Here is an 8,306-nt window from a genome sequence, read left to right on the forward strand (position 1 = left end):
TCATTTACTGTTCTTACATGAATTATGCGGTTTATTCAAGTGTGCAGGTATTGCTATGGATGAATTTAGGAAGAACTATTCTCTATATCGCTATCTGGTAAAGCAGCGCATTGGTATAAATTACTGAAGAATGGGGATTCTCTTGATTGGAATGATATTGTGCCTCTATTTTATTCTAAATTCTATCCTCCAAGTGAAATTCACAAAGACCGGAACCGCATATATAATTTCTGGCCTCATGATGCAGAGAGTATTGCCCAAGCATGGGGGAGATTGAAGTCTTTAATGCTCAAATGCCCCATTCATGAGCTTCCTGGTAATATTATCATTGATAATTTCTATGCAAGACTTTCTTTTCAAGATAAGACCTTCCTGGATACTTCTTGTTCTGGATCATTTACACGCAACAAAGAAGAGTTTAAAAGGGACCTTCTTGATCGGATTCAAGAGAATACTGAAGGATTGGAGAACAAAAAAGATAGAGAGTCAGGTATAAACTATGATTATAAATGCATTGAAGCTTTTATGGATACTGATAAATTTCGTAATATGAGTGCTACTTATGGTCTTGATTCTCAAGTCGTTGCAAATCTTTATAAAGCTTTTGCCTCTCATTTTGAATTGCCTAGGAAGAATTTTGATAAGTATCATGAACCGTATAAAGATAAAATTGATTCATCTATAAATAAATGTGTTGTAATTGAAACTGTTGATCATGTTCTTCCTGAAGCTTATATTGAAAAAACTCCTTTCCCTGCAAAAATGAAGGAGTATCCTGTTATAAATAGCGCGGTTAATAAAAGTACAAAGAAACCTATAGAACCTGAAGAGCAAATAAAGGTTGAACCTGCTATTGCAATAGTTAAAGATCTTGTGACTGAAAATGTGGAAGATGGTCATATTATTTTCTGTGAAGATGCTTCTAATATTGTTTCGCATCCTAATAAGTCTAGGAAAACCAGTGTTTCTATGCTCTCTGTTAGAATTGGTGATCATTGTTATTATGGTTTATGCGATATTGGTGCAAGTATTAGTGCTATTCCTTATGAGCTTTACACGGAGATCATGCATTAAATTGGTTCTTGTGAACTTTAAGATATTGATGTGGTTATTCGGCTAGCTAATAGAGAAACTATCTCTCCAATTAGTATTGTTCGAGATGTGGAAGTTCTATGTGGTAAGATTAAATATCCTGCTGACTTTTTGGTACTTGGTTCTGCTGCTAGTAAGTCTTGTCCAATTATTTTTGGTAGACCTTTTCTAAATACTTGTGGAGCTGTTATAGATTGCAAGAAAGAGAAAATTGTGACTGAATTTGCTGGTGGATCTTATGAGTTTAATTTCACTAAATTTACCAAAACTCCTTATAAAGCTGATTTGCCTAATAATGATTTTAGAATTGAACAGTGTGCATCTGTTGCTCTTGCTCCTAGTAATCCTTTGCAGCAACATTTGGAGAATAGTGAGAGTGAAGTCTTTAGGGAAGAAAGATATGAGCTTGATGAAATTTTCCTTCGTCAACCTATTCTCAAACATGATTTACCGGTTGAAGATCTAGGTACAACACCGCCACCAAAGGAAGATCCTGTTTTTGATTTAAAACCATTGCCTGGTAATCTTAAATATGCTCATATTGATGATAAGAAAATATATCCTGTTATTATTAGTTCTAAGCTTTCAGAGTTTGAGGAAGAAAGGTTATTGGAAATATTGAAGAAACACCGAGGAGCTATTGGCTACACTCTTGATGACTTGAAGGAGATTTCTCCCTCTATTTGCCAACATGCCATTAATATGGAAGATGATGCAAAGCCTGTTGTTGAACATCAGTGTTGTCTAATTCCTAAGATGAAGGATGTGGTAAGAAATGAGGTATTAAAACTTCTTGAAGCTGGTATTATATATCCTGTTGCTGATAGTAGATGGGTTAGTCATGTGCATTGTGTTCCTAAGAAAGGAGGAATGACTGTTGTACCTAATGATATGTTGATCCCATCCCTCAAAGAGTAGTTGTAGGGTATAGAATGTGCATTGATTATCGAAAAGTTAATAAAGTTACTAAGAAAGATCATTACCCTTTACCTTTTATTGATCAAATGTTAGAAAGGTTGTCTAAAAATACTCATTTTTGCTTTCTTGATGGTTATTCTGGGTTTTCACAAATTGTTGTTAAAACTAAAGACCAAGAGAAAACCACTTTCACTTGTCCCTATGGAACTTATGCTTATAGAAGTATGCATTTTGGTTTATGTAATGCTCCTGCTACTTTTCAAAGATGCGTGTCTGCTATTTTTCATGGCTTTTGTGAGAATATAGTAGAGGTATTCATAGATGATTTTTTTGTCTATGGGAATTCCTTTGATAATTGCTTGCGAAACCTTGATAAAGTCTTGCAGAGATGTGAAGAAACTAACCTTGTTCTTAATTGGGAGAAATGCCACTTTATGGTTAATGAAGGAATTGTATTGGGACATAAAATTTCCGATAGAGGTATTGAAGTTGATAGAGCTAAAGTTGAAGCAATTGAGAAGATGCCCTATCCCAGGGATGTTAAAGGTATTCGTAGTGTTCTTGGTCATGCTGGGTTTTATAGGAGGTTTATTAAAGATTTCTCCAAGATTTCAAAACCTCTTACTAATCTTCTTCAAAAAGATGTACCTTTTGTTTTTGATGATGATTGTAAGGAAGCTTTTGAAACTCTAAAGAAAGCCTTAACAACTGCTCCTATAGTTGAACCTCCTGATTGGAACTTACCTTTTGAAATTATGTGTGATGCTAGTGATTTTGCTGTAGGCGCTGTTCTTGGACAGCGAGTAGATAAAAAATTGAATGTTATTCATTATGCTAGCAAAACTCTTGATGCTGCTCAAAGAAATTATGCTACAACTGAAAAGGAATTGTTAGCTGTAGTCTTTGCTTGTGACAAGTTTAGATCCTATATTGTTGATTCAAAAGATACAATCCATACTGATCATGCTGCAATTAGATATCTTATGCAAAAGAAAGATGCTAAGCCAAGGCTTATTAGATGGGTGCTTCTGTTGCAAGAATTTGATTTACATATTATAGATAGGAAATGTGTTGATAATCTTGTTGCTGATAATTTGTCTAGATTGGAAAATATTGCTTATGATCCTGTTCCTGTTAATGATAGTTTTCCAAATGAACAATTGGCTGTAATAAAGGTGAGCTCGCGAGATAGTCCTTGGTATGCTGATTATGCTAACTTTATTGTTTCCAAGTACTTGCCTCCAACCTTTTCAGCTCAGCAAAGGAGGAAATTCTTTTATGACTTGAGGCATTATTTTTGGGATGACCCACACTTATATAAAGAAGGAGTGGATGGTATTCTGCGAAGATGTGTTCCCGAATATGAACAACAAGAGATATTGAGTAAGTGTCATGGTAGTGCTTATGGAGGACATCACGCCGGAGATAGAACAGCGCAAAAGGTTCTACAATCAGGTTTTTATTGGCCAACTCTCTTCAAAGATGCAAGAAGGTTTATTTTATCTTGTGATGAATGTCAAAGGGTTGGTAATATCTCCAGACGCAATGAAATGCCTATGAATTATACTCTTGTTATTGAACCATTCGATTGTTGGGGATTTGACTTCATGGGACCTTTCCCTTCTGCAGAAGGTAACACTCATATATATGTCGCTGTTGATTATGTTACTAAATGGGTGGAAGCCATACCCACAAAAAGTGTTGATGGTGAGACCTCTTTAAGAATGCTTTTAGATATTATTTTTCCTAGATTTTGAGTTCCTACATATCTTATGATTGATGGAGGTTCTCATTTTATTCATGGTGGTTTTAGAAAAACTCTTGCTAAATATGGTATTAATCATAGAATTGCTTCCGCTTATCATCCTCAAACTAGTGGGCAAGTAGAATTATCAAATAGAGAGATTAAATCTATCTTGCAAAAGACTGTTAATAAATCTAGAAAGAATTGGGCTAGTAAATTGAAGGAAGCACTATGGGCTTATAGAACTGCTTATAAAAATCCCATGGGTATGTCACCGTATAAAATGGTTTATGGAAAAGCTTGTCATTTACCTTTAGAACTAGAGCACAAAGCTTATTGGGCTGTAAGAGAATTAAATAAAGATCCTAAACTTGCCGGTAAGAAGAGATTGCTACAATTGAGTTCTCTAGATGAATGGAGGAGTGAAGCTTATGAAAATGCTAAACTCTTTAAAGAGAAAGTTGTAACGACCCCGGATCTGGTAGGATCCAAAGTCCCTGTGATTAAACATGCTAGTCCCTGGATCATTATCTAGCACTCACAGTCGATGAATAATCATGTAAAACACAAGTCTTTATTACACGATTCGAATAATCCAGAGTACAAATAATTACAACTTGCATAGCCAAAGGCTAGCTCAATACAACGGAAAACGAAATTGCATCTTGGAGTCCCATCAATGCCACAGGCTGGTTGAGTGCAGACTCGCGACCTACGCATCCTCACAAGTCGTCGATTAACCTGCAACATGAAAGGTTGCAGCCACGAGAGTGGTCAATACTTTGAATGTATGGCAAATTACACCAAGAAGAGAAAAGACCTATATCTACATGCAAGGTAGACAAGAGAAGGCTTGAGTTTTATTTGCGTAAAGCCAATTTTTTACTTAAGAAGTAGAGACAAATTCTTTTATCCTACTTTGCAAAATTTTGATAAAATAATATTGGCCGAGTGGAACACATGGATATTACACACCAAGCGTCCAAATATGACACACCAAGTCCCAATCACTTGGATATTACACACCAAGTCCCGAGCACTTGGATATTACACACCAAGGCCCAAAACCCACCTATGAACGATATTACACACGCCATAGGGTTTTGAAAACATTTACTTAGAAAAAGAGAGGAAATCCTTCAGAGGCTCCATCCTTCAGATGCTCAAATTGTCCTTTTACCGTGGACACGGCTGATCGATCAGGTTAACACTCTCGAGAGGTTGCGCTCTTTACCCACAATTCACAACCAAGCCTTTTTGCCAAAATTCTTCATCTTCATTAAGGCCAGGACGAGGTCACGACGAAACTTTTCCTTAGCAGCCCCTCCACCTTCCGGATCCGCCCATGCCCAAAATTCCTCCCAATGGCGGTACCCAGGCGAGGTTTCCCACTAAGTACTTAGCCAAGACAGAGCCCATATTGTATTGTGGTTGCACTGGAAGCTTCTGACATCCGGAACATGGCAGACTTCTTTGATCCTGGGCGGCAGTCCTCCACCAATCTCCACACTCGTTGTCCCGTCAAAACCATTCCGCCCAGAAGAAAACTTAATTTTATTTTGAAGGAGGATTTTGGGAGAAAATTTGCGCTCATAAACAGAGCTCAAGTACTTAGAAAATTTTCTTGTTTCGAACCCCTTTTGATATTTACGTAGCATAAGCATAGCACTTAGAAAAATTTAGAAATTCCTATGGCCATGATATAAAGTGGAAATATTACTAAGTAATACTTCTACTCATGGCAATCTACAAAATAGCACGCGAACTTGTAAAACATTTAAGTAAAATCTACCAAAACATCCTACACATGCATACTAATCATTTGAAGGAAAAAGACATGCATAGAAAACTTGGGACAAAAATTTGAACAAAGGTGTAACTTGCCTTAGTAATATTTGATGATGATTTCTTCCTTGTGAACTTTCTCTCGCACTCCGAATAAATCTAACGCATAGAAAATTACACGTAATAAACAACCATTGAAAATAAAGAGCCAAATAAAACACATAATCATGTAAAACAAAGAAAATGCAAAATAATATTAAATTATGTATTTATTTCGTGTTACAGTAGTTATTGTTGGTCCAAAGGTTAGATATGTTCATAAGGATCAATTTGCAAAAGGAATTAATTTAATAGAATATATATAACTTCAAATATGTTCAAATTAAGGTTAAAACTTCCAAAATTCTATCAGGAATAATAATTATTCATAAATTCGAAATTACAACGACATAGTGTAGATATTAAAATTATAAAACTAATGCAAAAAGAATCAATCAAAACGGAGTTACGATTATTAAATTATGATTTTTCAAAGTATTAGCGTTTTCGCAATTTAGAACTCGTCGCGGCGAAGGTGCTCCGTTGGATCCGATCTGACGACTCCTGCTTGTTCTTGAAAGGCCTCGGTAGACTTCAGCGTAGCTTCTCCGACATTGCACGGTGCGATTCGATCCACTCAAAAGTTTGGGAAAAAGAATGCTAACGCATTGCTATTAGTCAAATCGAAAATCCTGATCTAAGGTAGCTAACACGGGATTTGAATTCCAAATTTTAATTTACAGAATTGATAAAATCTATAATTGTAAAAATTAATATCATTATATAGAGTTTATAATTCTGAACTCAAAGTAAGAAACATAATCTAAAATAGATTTGTAGATTTAAAGTTACGAATTTTTGAAATCTAACATGAGCTAGTACAAACTGTAACGCGAACTGATCGATCAATCAGCGCATACGTGCGGGTGGAAAAAAAACTAAGGTACACGTGGCAATATTTGATAGGCTGTACTGGTTCAACGATACGTACATGATATCTCCTACGAACGGGTCTGAGAGCGTTACCAGATGTGGTGCTCGGCGGACGAAGGACGCGGCGACGGTGTGGATGGCAACGACGGCGTGGTGGCCTCCGACTCTGAAGGTGACGACGAGGTGCGGCTCGACGAGACGATCCGGTTCACGTCGTTCTTCAGCGCCCTTCTCGTCCCGAACAGCAATGGTTCCTGGCTGAACTTCTTCCTCTCCGGCGAAGCTCCGGCGTCCTTGTCGGGTCATTTTCGCAGTCCTGTGCGAGGGAAAAAGAGGTGAGGAGAATGCGGTCGACGAACTAGGAAGGTTAGAGAGAAAAGTAGAGGAAGGGAGGTCGTGGAACCTTCGAAGCGGCGAAACTCCGGCAAGATCGGAAATCGAATTTTCGGTGATCTAGAGTTGCGATTTTTGGAAAAAAGGAGAGGGGACGATGGGGGAGTTTATATGGAGGAGTTTTCGTGGCGTAGGGGGCACGAATTCGAACGGAATCGGGACGAAAATCTGGGGATTTGAGACGGTTGGTTCGTCCCGTGTTCATGTCAAACTCAACCTGGAGGTTGAAGAAGATACGCGGCCCCAGCTGTCAGCATCGTTAGAGGAGAAACAGAAAAAAAAACAAAAGGTAAAGAGTTGGCTCCGCGTACGGTTGGCTGGCCAAGCCTGATACGGTCGTGCGCGTGCGCGGAGGACGGTGGCTTCGTTTGGTATGTGTGTGTCCACATGCAGCACATCTCTTCCCTTTATTTTCTTTTGTTTTCTTTTATTTAGGAAAAACTTAACAGATAATTATTCAATTAAATCTTGAAAACCAAAACATGTAAATTAGGCATAGGGAAATCCCTTTTCGGCCTGAAATAAAATATACAAAAATATTTTATGCACTTTGGCTATATAGCTACTTGTGCATTCTTTTTTTTATAATTTAGTGGAGTTTTAGTTTCAATCACTCAATCAATTCAAACAAACTCAAACATACACGAAATACAATAAAACATTTTTCAATGAGATTTAAAATATGAAGTAAATCCAACAGTAATCATGATGAAGTCATTTTATCATCTCTCTTTGAATTTCCCAAAATACAGAATGTTACTTAGATGCAAATAACACCGAACAAAACCTTCTCCAAAACTTTACTTTTAATTGGAAATGTCATATTATTTCCTCTCGTGAAACATTGGAAAATATTTGAAAAGATCCAAGAATTCAAATAATAATCAAACGGGCATATCAAGTATTAATCCACCATAATTTGGGAAAGTCATTTTATTCCCTCTCTTTTTGTATTTAGTACGGCTGGGTAGTTATTTTAGTTCAAACTAAAGAAACCAAGTGGTTGAAACAAAAATGAAAACAGTTTGGATAGTCATGTTAATCCACTCGTATAAAAAAATATATTTTAAAGCAAGGTTGAAAAATAAAATTCAAACAAGTCATCAAAATTTCTTTTCATTCATAATTCCAATCAAAGTCAAACAATTCAATCAACTTATATTAATAATTTTAACATTCCAAAATTAGGAAAATTTTGGGATGTTACAAAAGTTAAGAAATGGCATGATAGAAGAATTATCAAAAGGGAATTTAACGTTGGGGATAAAGTCCTATTGTATCGGTCTCGTCTCAGATTCTTTGCAGGGAAATTAGTCTCAAAATGGAAGGACCGTATGTCATTGTGGAAGTGTATCGTTCAAGGGCAATTAAAATTAGCTCTCTGCAAGGCGATGCCACACAA

At 36.7% G+C, this 8,306-nt stretch overlaps 1 long non-coding RNA gene across 1 annotated transcript; it reads right to left on the reverse strand.

Annotated features, from left to right (window-relative positions):
- Positions 1-4,297: 4,297 nt before the first annotated feature.
- LOC127336566 (uncharacterized) lies at positions 4,298-7,187 on the reverse strand. The gene is made up of 4 exons (XR_011751132.1): positions 6,915-7,187; positions 6,605-6,827; positions 5,639-5,698; positions 4,298-4,495 (listed from the first exon to the last, which is right to left on the reverse strand). It is a non-coding gene; the product is annotated as an uncharacterized lncRNA (long non-coding RNA).
- Positions 7,188-8,306: the final 1,119 nt, after the last annotated feature.

This window comes from Lolium perenne, chromosome 2 (genome assembly GCF_019359855.2).
Source record: "Lolium perenne isolate Kyuss_39 chromosome 2, Kyuss_2.0, whole genome shotgun sequence".
Lineage (NCBI taxonomy): Eukaryota > Viridiplantae > Streptophyta > Magnoliopsida > Poales > Poaceae > Lolium > Lolium perenne.